Genomic DNA, 14,094 nt, shown 5'->3' on the forward strand with positions numbered 1-14,094 from the left:
CCAAGCATGGAAATTCTTCAACATCGGACCCGCTGTTCTACCTGTTGAGAATCGTTCTACATGTTGAAGTTTGGGCTATGGAACCAGATGCAGGGCACAAGGAACCCTCCAGCATGTACACGGAGAGCATGGGCCCAAGAAGGTGACTCCCCCAGGGCACCAAGCTCCATCCACACCTAGCCATCTGGTGGGCTCAGTGAAGGAGCCAGAGAGAATATTAAGGTTCACATCACAAAGAGAAAGAAAAAAAAGGAAGGGGATATTTTCTGAGGTGGATAAAACCAGCCTGGTTCTCTACTAAATGGGCATGGCTATCTAACTCACTGGGGAAACTAAAATATGAGAATAAGTCCTCCTCGGTCTTTATGCTTCTCTGTCTTCTCTTCTTCCTGTGCCTGAATTCCACTCCTCTCTTCCCTGAGAGGCAACATAGCCCTCCCAGACTCAGGGCCGGTAATACTCACCTCCTCGCTGCTATTCCCTCCCTCTCACCCCTGCGACCAAGCATTCTCCCCAACCCCACACTTACAACCGTGTGACCTTTCCCAAAGCTCCTCAACAGCCTCATGCCTCGGCTTCCTCACCTGTAAAACGGGTATCATATTGACGTGTGACGTGTATCTCATGGCTTTGTGATAATTCCCGAAATCATCATCTTCTATGCTTTAGTTTTAATAGTTCTTACTGCTATTTTCAAGGTCTTTGACCTTTATTTCTATAGTGTCCAATCAGCTCCTAAGCCCATCTCGTTCATTTTGTATTTCAGATATTGTATTTTTCAGTTTTATAATTACATTTGGTTCTTCTTTGATCTTTAATTTCTGTTCTTGCTGTATTCACGTTTTCTTTAAGTCTTTTAGCATGTTTCTGCTAGTAGTTTTCAAGTTCTTATCTGACATCATATGTTTTCATTCAGATGTGGATCTTGAGAAAATTAACAGAAGACCATGGGGGATGAAAAAAATGGATACAAACAGAGAGGGAGGGAGGCAAACCACAAGAGACTCTTAAATACAGAGAACAAACTAAAGGTGGACAGGGAGGGTTGCGGGGAGAAGGAAAATGGGTGATGGACATTGAGGAGGGCACTTGTTGGGATGAGCACTGGGTGTTGTGTGTAAGCCAATTTGACAATAAATTAATTTTTTAAATAAAAAACAAAAAAAATAAAATTCCTGCCTGTTCATTCCACCATCTCTGTCATTTCTAAACCTATTTCCATTGACCTACCTCCCCCCTAATTATAGGTCATATTTTTTTGCTTCTTTTCATATCTAATAATTTTTCACTGGGTGGTGGATTTTGAGAATATTATGTGACTACTGAATGTTGTTGTTTTCCTTAAGGAGTATTGTGTTTGTTTTGGCAGGTACTTAAACATCAGTTTGAACCTCCAGATACTTGTTTTTTAGGCTCCATAAGTGTAGGTTCAGAGTAACCTTAATTCTGGAGCCATCTTAGCTCCAGGGCTGAGGCACGAACTCTTGGAGTCTCTGCTAAGGCATGATCTTCTGAAGGCTTGACTGAACGCCCGAGGTATTCCTTCTGACTTGTCAGAAATTAGACTTCTCCTAATGCTGTGTCAGCTCTTGGAATTATTCATTCACAGTCCCATACTAGTTACCCTTCACCCAGCCTTGTGGAGTTTCATCCTTGGCTTATGCAGCTTAGTGGTCAGCCAAAGATCAAGGGCAAACCTACATGCAGATCTCTGGACCTCTTCCTCCCAGCAGCTTCCTTCTTTAGCTCTCTGCTCTGCAAATTCCAGCTCCCTCCTCCTGTCTTCTCAGCTCAGTGCGCCCAGTATGTTTTGTTTGTTTTCCCTCTCAGGAAATCTGAGACCACTATAGGATTCACATTGTTAGTTTTCCTTCTTCAGACGGCGCTATTGTCAAATACCTGAGAGCAGGATTTCCTACATTTGACCGGTGTCATAGTTGATTACAGAGGACGGTGAGTCCCATGTCACTTTTATGTGCACCTGTATACACAATCATTATACAATTGTCATTGAAATAGAACCATTTTTTGAATTAGTCTTCAACACCCCACTAGACCATGGTAGGGTTGAGAATTTTTGTCTTTCATATTTGTAGACCCTGAGTCTAGCAAGATGCCTGGTATGTAATGAGCATTAGTATGAAATATTTGTTGAATTGATACACAATTTCTTCTTCACTCCTGACCAAGGGTGGCCAGCCTTCCAGGTGTGACTGGCAGGCTGACTTAAGTTTGTTTTTTACTTTCCGTGTTTCCTGCCCCTGCTTTCTTCACATGGAGGCCTATGTGAGTTAAGGCCAATCTCCTTTACTTGATTTTTGATTTGGGGATTTTTAACTATATCATATCCCAAGTCCAACCAGATTAGTAATAGAGCATAAAAGATGTGGACTTTCCCCCTTGGCCAGTCTATACAAATCAGCCTGTGAAATACCTTATGTAATCCCTGGCACACAGGCGGTAGCTAATAAATGTATTGTTATTTCTGTACTTTCAACCAATCGCTCATCATGGAGTCAGAAATAATCATAAGAATCCACCATATTTGTATTCCCTAAATGCAAGTTAACAGAAGCACTCTGTGGTTCATTTGCCACTCTAATTACATATCTACCTTGCCTTTTACATGCAAAATTTTTAATTTGGCTTTGATCTCCATTCACTGTAAGTGTTTCATCCCCTTACTTATTAGTTTCATGTTTTATGCTGTTGTCTATTTATTCTTAAGATGTGTAAGCTACTGGTAGGCAGTAATATCAGAAATAGCCAATGCTTATGTAGCACTTACTCTATGTCAAACACTATTGCAAGTATTGTAGGTCTATTAACTCATTTAAACTTCCTGAGGTTGTAGGTACTATTATTATCTCTATTTTAAAGACGAGAAAGCTGAGATCCATAAAGGTTATACGGTGTATGCAAGGTCACCTAAGTAGGAAATATAGGGGCAGCGGTTCAAACTCCAGAACCTAAACTCCTACTTGCTACCAGATGCTGCTTTTGCAAGGATAATCTTGTGTCCTCTGTCAAAGCACTACTCTTTGTACACAATTATGGTGTGTATTTAACTGGATACCAGCCCAGCACATGCCTCATCCCTGATCCACCCAGTTCCATCTGCCCCTGGGTCTCAGCTCCTTTCTTCACCTCCTTGCCAGAATGGCTCCAGTCAAGACATATATTTCTGCAGTCCTCTTTTCCTGTCTCCAGACACCAACAAATTTCTTAGCCTCTCCAGAGCACAAGAGTCAGGCTTTGTCATGGCTTCTATACCTTCACCATTGCAAGAACTACAAGAGTCCCAGCACCCAGATCCGATGTGACATGAGCCTTGGAGAGTCTAGCTTTCCCAGTAGTTGTCCAGAGTGACAGAATGCTATTACTAAGGCGTGTGAAGAGTTAATGCCCCATAGGAAGTACTTTGACCTGAGACAGACAGGAAGAAGCTAGCAGATAAATTCCTCTCCCTCCCTCCCCACTTGATTGCTCTAAGGCACAATGATATCATATCACCTCTCCACCCTTCTAGAGACACCTCCTGTGACTGAGCAATCAACTCTGTCATCCTGAGTAACTGTAGCCAACTTTGCTAAGCACCACTTTGAATTTTTTCCTGTCTTCGTTGCCTAACTTTTCTTTTTCCCTCACTCTTGCTTCCTTCAGATTGTATCTCCAATATTAAAAAAAAAAAAAAAAAAGCATGCAATCTTGACTTTAGGCTCTGTTTTCTCAAGCCCAAACAATTTGTTTCCTTCCAATAATACAGATTAATTGGTGCTGACACATATATCCTCTCTCTTGGTATATTAATTAGTTTTTGTTGTATAATAAATTATCCAACACTTTGTGGCTTGAAAAAATAAACGTGTATTATCTCATGGTTTCTGTGGGTAAGGAATTCAGAAGTGGCTTATCTGGTGGCTCTGGCTCAAGGTCTCTCATGAGGTTGCAGTTAAGATATGATCCAGGGCTACAGTCATCTGAAGGCTTGACGGGGGCTGGAGGATGTGCTTGACGGGGGCTGGAAGATGACACTCTCACATGGCTGTTGGCAGGAGGCCTCATTTCTCATTGCCTCTTGGCCTTAGAAGGTCTTATTCCTTCACCACAATGGATCTTTCTGTAGGGCTGCTTAAGTGTCCTCACAGTGTGACCACTGGCTTTCTCTAGTGTGAGTAATCCAAGAGAGAGCAATGAGGAAGATGCAATCTCTTTTATGACCTAATCTTTGAAGTCACACACCTTCATTTTCACCATACTTACAAAGTCTGGCCCACACTCAAGGGAAGCAGAATTCTGCTTGACTTTTTGAAGAAAAGAGTGTCAAAGAATTTGTGGGAAGATTTTTAAATCACCACACCTGGTTCCTTATTTACCAAGAATAACTATCTAAAGGACAGACTGCTAAGGATAGAGTCTGTAGATGAAATAGAGCGATGCTAATAATCCTACAAAACCATTAAACTAATGATCATCACTAACCAGCTGTCTTTTTGTATTGTACTATCATTAATGGTTCAAACATGTTTTTAGATTTGAGTATAATGTCAAGGAAAGTGCTCTGAAGTCATCGGGTCACCAGCTAGACCCCATACTTGACCTTTACTTCCCCCCTGCGTGTACTCACCGACCTTGGTCCCACATTTTTCCTTAAGCTCTTCTTTCCAGTTTATCTCTGAACTCAGGCAAATGGAAAGTGAAACCACCTCTTGAGCAATAGCGACCTCCCTGACAAGACCTCCAGCTGGCCCAGACCACCCAGACCAATTTGAGCTTAACCCCTGATTTGCACCTGCACAAATGGGTAATGGAGTGACCCCCAGAGTGACCGACAACCACCTTTACCCATTATAATACTAAAATCTCCACCCGAAGAGGAACACAAGTGTCATTTACATAACATACAATGTGTGTATAGGCATGTTTCCTTAAGGCGCATGCACAACCTTATGCTCACCTCAACATAGGATGACAAGGCATCCCAATCAAAGTATACATCCTAACCCTAAATCAAAGGAACACATTCTCTCTCACTCAGGGAGTCATGGCTTTGGAAGCTATTCCCCATGATCTCCTTATTTTCTGCAAATGAAGTTATTTTGTGTGACAACTCAACCTGGGACAGGTTCGGACTCACTGAGGTGTGAACTCACGCTGGTTCAGTTACAATCTTAGTATATTACTTCTTTGTTTCCTCAGATCTATATCTGCATATTATAATCAATATCCCAACATTTGATCAATACTGATTGCATCTACTGTAAATACTGACTGCATCTATTAATGAGTGTCAACAAAAATAAATGTTCTCATTTGTCAGCAATCACAAGGTTATTCGAAGAATCATATAACTTAGCAGGTGAAAAATCATGTTAGTGTACTGCCTGGCACAGTAGATGTTCAATAAATGTTTCTCTCTAGATCAAAACAAAAAAAATTATATAAACTATTAATCAGCCAATAGCTCTTGACATTGCTGTTTGAGTCACTATAGCTATGATCACATAGGCTCTAGATCATATAACCTGATATTTTTCCCCTCTGCCCCCATCTGGTGGTAAGTAACTTGTCTCTTTCATCTGATTTTTTTTTTTTTAATTTTTTTTTCAACGTTTTATTATTTATTTTTTGGGACAGAGAGAGACAGAGCATGAACGGGGAAGGGGCAGAGAGAGAGGGAGACACAGAATCAGAAACAGGCTCCAGGCTCCGAGCCATCAGCCCAGAGCCCGACGCGGGGCTCGAACTCGCAGACCGCGAGATCGTGACCTGGCTGAAGTCGGACGCTTAACCGACTGCGCCACCCAGGCGCCCCTTCATCTGATATTTTATTGGTACAAAATATACAAAAATAATAACATGTCAGGCTGAGCATTTTTCTGCTTAACTGTCTTCTTCCAATACTTAGTCTATCCCTTTGCCTTTAACCTTGGTGAAACATAACATGAATCTCTTTTTCACACTGTAGTTTTAATGAGGTTGTTACCCTGCATATCCAATGAGATAGTGGCTTATGTCATAAATTCATACTTCAAGGTATATGCCTTCAGCTGTTGAATTAACCTTATAACTGAAAATAAATTTCAATTGCTGATCACAAGAACTTTTGATGTATTATTAATATTATTATTATTTAAAATGAATGTTTTGCATGCAAGCTAGGTAAACCTTATGAGTAGGCATTCACTAAAAATGCTTCTGTTTCTGATTAAGTTCCTATGTACAGCCAACTTAATTATTTGTGATACTAGGTAACAATATAATTGAAATGAATGATTGAATAACTCCATCTTATTTTCCAAAAACCTTTCATTTTCTCTTGGCCACAACATCTGCCACACTTTAATAACTTAAGTTTGATCTCCTTCTATTTCTACTACCCCTGTTTATAGATGAAATGCTAATAAACATACAAGAGTCAAAATATGTCAGCTGGAAGAAGAAAAGAGATTCATGTACCCCAAAATGAATATTAATTTCCTAAATAAGTAAGAATCAACAGTATGTCCTATAATAACGTAGAAGGGGGAAGCTTTCCATAGTGGTAATGATAAGTGATATGCCATCAGATCAAGAAAGAGTGTTTCTTGTCCACTAAGCCAATCATCTTCAACTCCTGCCCCACTGTAACCTAAAGTTCATGATGCTAAAGCATTGTACTGGAAAGGATTCCAGAAACAAAGACATGGATAGAAGGAGAGTGGTGGCACATCTTACTCTGTCTAGGTTGTTGAGAACAGCCTTATTCACAATAAATTGCTCCAACCATTTTGTATCCAACATGCTCACTTAATTCACATGAGCCTCACCTTTGGGCCAACCATACCTTCCATTTCTGGGATGCAGGTTACCATTTACCATTCACTTCCTGCACCCCACCTCCACTAACCCATCTGCCCTTTGGATTCCCCCCTCACTACCAGCGAAGGACAGCAGCAATGAGAGAAGTTATACATAAAATCCAAGCAAGAGAAGGACACAGGGAAGACAAGACAGCCATGCTTCATGGGAACAGTCAGAGATTGTCACAGCTTTGAAAGGGAATTTTAATTCTTAAGGCAAAAAGAATAATGCAAGTTTGATGTCTCTGGAAATTTGCCTGGTGATTCACTATCTTAAGGATGGACCCAGTTTGCCTTAAGGATCTACTCATGGGCTGAGGGCAAACAGACTTCTACAGCGGGCTTAGAGCTAGGCTTGACCTGTCAGCTCTGGAAGGCATTTCTTTGTACAAAGCAGTAGCTTTTCCATAAAAGGTCAATGCTAAATGAACATGTGTTCAGCAAACATGTTTATCCAGTGCCTAGTTTATGAAGGAACTCTGTAGATGTATTGTTATCATTATTATTATCTCTACCAGATGACACTCTGGCAGAGAACTTGACACTCCTGGCCCTTTGGAGGTTAGCGCAAAGTACCAGTCCAGCTTATCAGGGAGAGAGTCCGACTCTTTCTCTCAAAGAACCAGGAAACTACTCCACAGTTCACTTCTCTTGGACAGCCGGGATCCCTTTCTAGTCACAGAGGAGCACTTTCCCTCCCCTGGCTCAGTGCACCTCCTGAAGCACAGTTCTTCCCCAAGCTGTCTCAGGCACCCATTTCTTTAATGAGTGCTTTGCCCTGACAGAGCTGACTCAGACAGATGCACAAGGGCCCCGTGCTTGATGTGTCTTACATCTTGAATGCCCTTCCAAACAAATGCCCAGTAGCTGAGAGCCCATTTATTGAAGAGACAAATGCATTTGTTTCGTTACAGAGCTGCAGGCAAAGTATAGTAGTCTGGAAATAGGATGAGGGAAAAAATATCTTTGTATTGTTAAGACCTAACATGACTGAAGTCAAAGTCAGAAAGCCAACAAAGTCACAAGGTCACACGAATTTACACCAAAGACCCCTTACACCAATTTTAACATGTTCATGCATGCATGTAGTTTGATTAAAAAAAAAAAATTCTGTGGGGCACATGCGTGTCTCAGTTAGTTGAGTGTCTGACTTTTGATTTCACCTCATGTCATGATCCCAGGGTTGTGGGATCGAGCCCCGCATCAAACTCTGCACTGAGCGTGAAGCCTGCTTGGGATTCGCTATCTCTCTCTCTCTCTCTCTCTCTCTCTCTGTCTCCTTCTGCTTCTCTCCCCACTGGTGCACACTCTCTCTTTCTCTAAAATTAAAAAAACAAAACAAAACCTTTTGAAAACTGAATCTTAATCTTGCTAATTCTTAATCTAAGCAACTATTCATTTATGTTAATAAAATTGGTCCTTCATGATATCCATGTGTAATTTTTACCTGCCTTTCTACAACTTCAGTATTGAAACATTGGATTTATTATTTTTCTACTTCCTAGACTACTTACCTATGCAATTGCCTTCTTTCCTGTAAAGTTTTTTTTTTTGTAAGCTGAATTTCAGCCTTGCCCCTTCCAGGCTGTGACCTTGAGCGAGTCACTACACCTGCTTCTGTGTCAATCTCTTCATCTGTGGAGTGAGGATATAATAGACCCAACCTCATAGGGGAGCTGAAAGAAATGAAGTGTTGCTATATTGAAAAGCACTCAGAACTGAGGCAGGCATGGACCCATGTCAAATGTCACCTCAGAGAGAGAAAAAAATTCAGGTTACAATATCTGACATTTCAATATTATAAAGTGAACATTCAATATTAGTCATTCTGATTGGCCAAAGATCCAGGACCCAATAGGACCATGTTCCAGGTGTCCTAACCCCAGACATTCTTATGTCATTACATCATGTTTCATTGGTGACATCCCTACCATGAGCTGACTCCTGAATTTTTAGGCTTTCTGTCTTCTCTGGTACCCAGGCATGTTGACAAGGTTGACTTCTGTGATCCCACTTCTCAGACTCCCCATAGACACGCTTTTGTGCTCGTCCTTTGACTCCAACCTCTTCTGTCTTGAGTAACTTCGCATGATACCCATCCTCCAGTGCCCCCCTCATAACACCATTCCCAAAGACAGCTAAACGAAGATGCTCAGGTCCCTGTGCACAAGGGGTACCTGCTCAAGTGCATCCTGGGTGAACATCCTGAGCAGTGGTGAAGCAAAGCAGCACAGACCCACCTTTGAACTTTGTTTTAACTCTGTCTCTCTGCCATCACTTTGCAGTTTAAAGAAAAACAAGTAGTATTTTTTAAATGTCGCTGTCATTACATCAAGTAGAAAGAAAATTTGCCGCCAACGAGATAGCAGCCTTGGCACATGCTCTACTCCTGTTCCCCTTTTTGCTTCCCAGAAAACCCAGAACAGAGGAGGAAGGGTTTGGAAGAGAAATGAGACACCCCTAAACCAGAAGCAACAATCAGTTGACTGGTTGCATCTAGCCAGGCCTCTTAGAAAGGCAGCAGCAGCCTACCTCATGACCACGTACACTCTCCACTCTCCACGGCCATGGCCACAGCCACCAGCCTCCTTTCTTTGAAGACCTTCCCACATCAGCCTCAACCTACCTTTCTGGTCTGATCTCCTTTGATGGCCCACACATGCATAACACACTCCGGCAAAGGTGGCATATTTGATGGTCCCCAGTGATCTTTCTCAATGACTTGTGATATTATCTCCACCAGGAAGTTCTTTCCTCGTCTCTCCTCCCATCTTGCTCATTTTCCATATTTAGTTTTGCTTCTTCCCTGAGCTCAGTCACTGTGTCCCCCCACACTTGCAATGAGATATAATCTGTCTGCACCTAACCTGTCTCAGCACTGTGAGTCTACCTCTCCTTGAGCCCTTACTCCACTCAGTTATACATATATCATTCACATATTGAATTGTGTCCTTTGCCACCATCAAGCCGTATTCATCTTGAGGGTAGAGACAGTATCGTTGTATCCCCTGCCAGGCCTAATACAGGGCTTGGCATGCTGAAAACACTGAGTAAACATTTTTCAAGTGGAATTAAAGATTGTACTGTGGATAAATATCCTTTGAGTTACTTTATATTTGTTTAAATTTATTTTGTTTTATTTTGCAAATATAACCGACCATATCAACTTAATATATCTTTTTCCCTGCTTTGTTCCTGTTACTGGCAATGGACAACATTCTCAACACACTGTGTATGTGGAAAGCTAAAGGAGCAGAAAGAGTGACAAAAAATGGAGAACCAGGCCTTGTATTTAATCTTCATGTTTTACATTTCAGGTGAAAGTGAAAAAGCTTCTCAGGTTCTCAGATAACCTGCATAATGCACGAGGCTATGGCTCCACTGGAATAAAATAAAACTTTAAACACAAGGTTGTATTATTATTCTTTGAGACCATACTTCTCAATTATCCTTCGGTTTATCTCTAGACCTTTATCCCCATGATTCAGGGTTCTCTTCCTTTTTTTTTTTTTTTTTCATTGTAAACAATTCAGTTTACAAATGTAGAATAAAAAAATTAGGCTTCATCATAAGAAATTCTGGATGCTGGGAGAAAATAAATCCTATCTCTTTTCCACCCTGAGCCTGGCTTCTTGGTCTCTGTGGTTTCTTCTCTCTGGATCTGTGCCTCTTAAATGCCTTAAGATCAAAAAGTGGGAAGGTGGAAAAGTTGAGAAGGATGATTTTAATGAGGACAGCTGGGTACTATGACTCTGTAATCAATAAGTTAAGTACAAAGCAAGGGAATGTTTGTTGGAGAGCTATTTTAAATGTGTCATCTTTTTTCTCAACAGGAACACCTGGAAGAATGTACTATTTTTGTTTAAATGGATTCTTATAAGGCTCATCAGAACCCAGCATATTATAATAAACCCATGATATTTAATACAGACAGTGTGATAAAGATAAAAACTGTCAATATTTTTGTTTCCAGAGTCTTTAAAAGACATTGAATTGCTGAACCAATTGGAAAGAAAGAAACAAAGAAAAAAAAGACAGGAAGGGGTAGAACGTAGGAGGGAGAGAGGGAGAAATACTGATTTGGGGAAGGCTAGCTCAAGCTGTCTCCTCTAGTAAATAAATTGAAAAAGCAAGGAAGACTTTCAAGTAACTTACACAGCACTTGTCCAAGTCCAGGGTTGAGTGTATCTAAAGAAAACAATACCGTCAGTTATTAACATTAAAAAGCTCCAATAAAGCCGTTTGAAATTTCTGAATGGATGTTTATTGTAATTCATTTCCTGAACACGTAGCCACGTACCTATCTGTTGTAGAGTTGGTGATATCTGAGGTATCCTTCCAGATTCAATGACCAAAAAGCTAAGTGTCTTAAAAACCCTTTGTCCTTTACCATATACAGCATTTCTGTGCTGCGGGGGAAAAGAACAAGGTTGAGTGAAAGAAAGGTCTTTACAAACTGAAATATAGGGGTTCTGGGTGGCTCAGTCAGTTGAGTGACCGTCTCCTGATTTCAGCTCAGGTCATGATCCAAGAGTCATGGCATCAAGCCCCTTGTAGGGGTCTACGCTCCTGCTTAAGATTCTCTCTGTGTCTCTGCCTCTCTACCTCTCTCTCTGTCTCTGTCTCTCTCAAAAAATAAAAAGAAAGAAAGAAAGAAAGAAACTGGAATATACATTTTTAAATAAAATCAGCAAGGAAAAAGGGACGATTTCAGGCATTGTCCTCTATCATAATTCTCCATTCAGATATTCTTATTCGAAGACTCAGATTTTCTTAAAAGCAATATGCCCCCATCTTTTCCTCTTGCCATTTCCATAACTTAAAATTCCTTCTAAGGACACCTGGGTGGCTCAGTCAGTTAAGCTTCCAACTCTCGATTTCGGCTCAGGTCATGATCCCAGATTCATAGGATGGAAAACCCTGCATCCAGCTCTGCATTGAGCATGAAGCCTGCTTGGGATTCTCTCTCTCTCTCTCTCTCTCTCTCTTTCTCTCTCTCCCCCTGCCCTTACCCAACCCCCTCCCTCTCTCAAATAAAAATTTTAAAAAATCTTTCTATTATTTTTTCCTCTTATTAGGGTTGTTAGATTTTATAAATAAAAAATACAGGGCATCCAGTTAAATTTGATTTTCAGATAAATAACCATTTTTTAGTAATAAGTATATTTCATGAACTATTGGGAAATTTGTACTAAAAAGAATTCATTATTCACCTGAAATTCAAATTTAAACAATGAATCTTTTTTTTTTTTTTTGGTATAAGTATGTCCCAAATATTGCATGGGACATACTTACAGTGAAACTTTATTTGTGGTTGTTCTGATGTTCAGACTGAATCTGCTGTATTTTATCTGGAAGCTCTGCTGTTAGGTAAATTCTCCCATCGTTCGAGCCCCGATCAAATCCCATTTCTTCAGTGAATGCTTCCATACCCATCTTATTTTGAAAAGATTCATGCATTTATTCATTACCCCCCAACCAAATATGTAATGAGCAGCTATTTTCCCCCAGGAATTGTGCTGGGTACTGGGGATAAAAAGCAAAACCAAGTCCATAGCTAATAGGTAGAAGAAGGCCTTGGAGGTGGGTGATAATGACCCAGGGGAGAAAAAGTCACAAGAGAGATGCACAGGGGACATCGGAAAATCCATTAATAAGCATCCTTATAGGATGGCAGCCTGACTGTCCCTGTATGTCCTATCTAACTCTATGTTATATTAACATTTGGAGACATATCTTCTACTTCTCAGCCTCTTCCTGGTGTCACACTTCACCTACAGTAGGACTTGTGTTTGTTTTGTGCAGTGAAGCCCTTTTCTTGATCCCATTCACTTGCTCTCCTTTGGAGTTTTTAGAAAGATAACCCCAAGCTTGAGTTTTGTTTGCTTCACTTTACGGTGAGAAATGGTGCCTTTTCCAACGTACTAAATGTGACAGGTGTCACTTCATGTGCTTCGCATGGTCACTCAATCCTCACACTTACTCAGCGAACGAGATACTCTTCATATCCCATTTCATGGAAGAGGAAACAAAGATACAAAAATGGTTCATTGACTTGCCCCAAATCACACCAATAATAAAGGCTTCACTAAGATTCAAACCCAGGAGCCTGGCTTCAGAATGCTGTGTTGCCACTCTGTGATAGAGGTGATTTTAAAAATGGAAGTTAATAATAATAGTAGGAGACTTCAACACCCCACTCACAGCAATGGACAGATCATCTAATCAAAAAATCAACAAGGAAACAATGGCTTTGAATGACACACTGGACCAGATGGACTTAACAGATATATTCACAACATTTCATCCTAAAGCAGCAGAATATACATTCTTCTCCAGTGCACATGGAACATTCTCCAGAATAGACCATATACTGAGACACAAATCAGCCCTAAGTAAGTACAAGACAATCGAGATCACACCATACATATTTTCAGACCACAGCGCTATGAAACTTGAAGTCAACCACAAGAAAAAAAATTGGAAAGGGAACAAATACTTGGAGACTGAAGAACATCCTACTAAAGAATGAAAGGGCCAACCAAACAGTTAAAGAGGAAATTAAAAAGTATATGGAAGTCAATGAACATGATAACACCACAACCCAAAACCTCTGGGATACAGCAAAGGTGGTCATAAGCGGAAAGTATATAGCAACCCAGGCCTTCCTAAAGAAGGGAGAAAGATCTCAGATACACAACCTGACTTTATGCCTTAAGGAGCTGGAAAAAGAACAGCAAATAAAACCCAAAACCACAAAAGACAGGAAATAATAAAGATTAGAGCAGAAATTAATGCTATCAAAACCAAAAAGCAGTAGAATAGATCAATGAAACCAGAAGCTGGTTCTTTGAATGAATTAACAAAATTGATAAGCCAGTAGCCAGTTTGATCAAAAAGAAAAAGGAAAGGACCCAAATAAATAAAATCAAGAATGAAAGAGGAGAGATCACAACCACAGCAGAAATAAAAACAGTAATATGAGAATATTATGAGCAATTATATGTCAATAAAATGGGTAATCTGGAAGAAGTGGACAAATTCCTAGAAACATATAAACTACCAAAACTGAAACAGGAATAAATAGAAAATTTGAACAGACCCATAACCAGGAAGGAAATCGAATTAGTAATCAACAATCTGCCAAAAAACAAGAGTCCAGGGTCAGATGTTTTTCCAGGGGAATTCTACCAAACATTTAAGGAAGAGTTAACACCTATTCTCTTGAAGCTGTTCCAAAAAATAGAAAAAG

At 40.3% G+C, this 14,094-nt stretch overlaps 1 long non-coding RNA gene across 8 annotated transcripts in view; it reads right to left on the bottom strand.

The window, feature by feature from the left end:
• Positions 1-14,094, bottom strand: part of LOC147584635 (uncharacterized) — an 89,983-nt gene that overhangs the window by 49,263 nt on the left and 26,626 nt on the right. For 3 of the 8 annotated variants that reach the window (XR_015251833.1, XR_015251827.1, XR_015251818.1), the window contains 2 exons: positions 11,143-11,251; positions 10,998-11,030 (listed from right to left, as the gene is read on the bottom strand). The exons of 4 other annotated variants lie outside the window; for them this stretch is intronic. This is a non-coding gene — a long non-coding RNA (uncharacterized LOC147584635). Of the gene's footprint in view, positions 1-8,356; positions 8,519-10,997; positions 11,031-11,142; positions 11,252-14,094 lie in introns of all 8 variants that reach the window. One more of the 8 variants, XR_015251823.1, reaches the window with a different exon arrangement.

Source organism: Puma concolor, chromosome A1 (genome assembly GCF_028749965.1).
Source record: "Puma concolor isolate L17-30 chromosome A1, mPumCon1.1.hap2, whole genome shotgun sequence".
NCBI classification, from domain to species: Eukaryota; Metazoa; Chordata; class Mammalia; order Carnivora; family Felidae; genus Puma; species Puma concolor.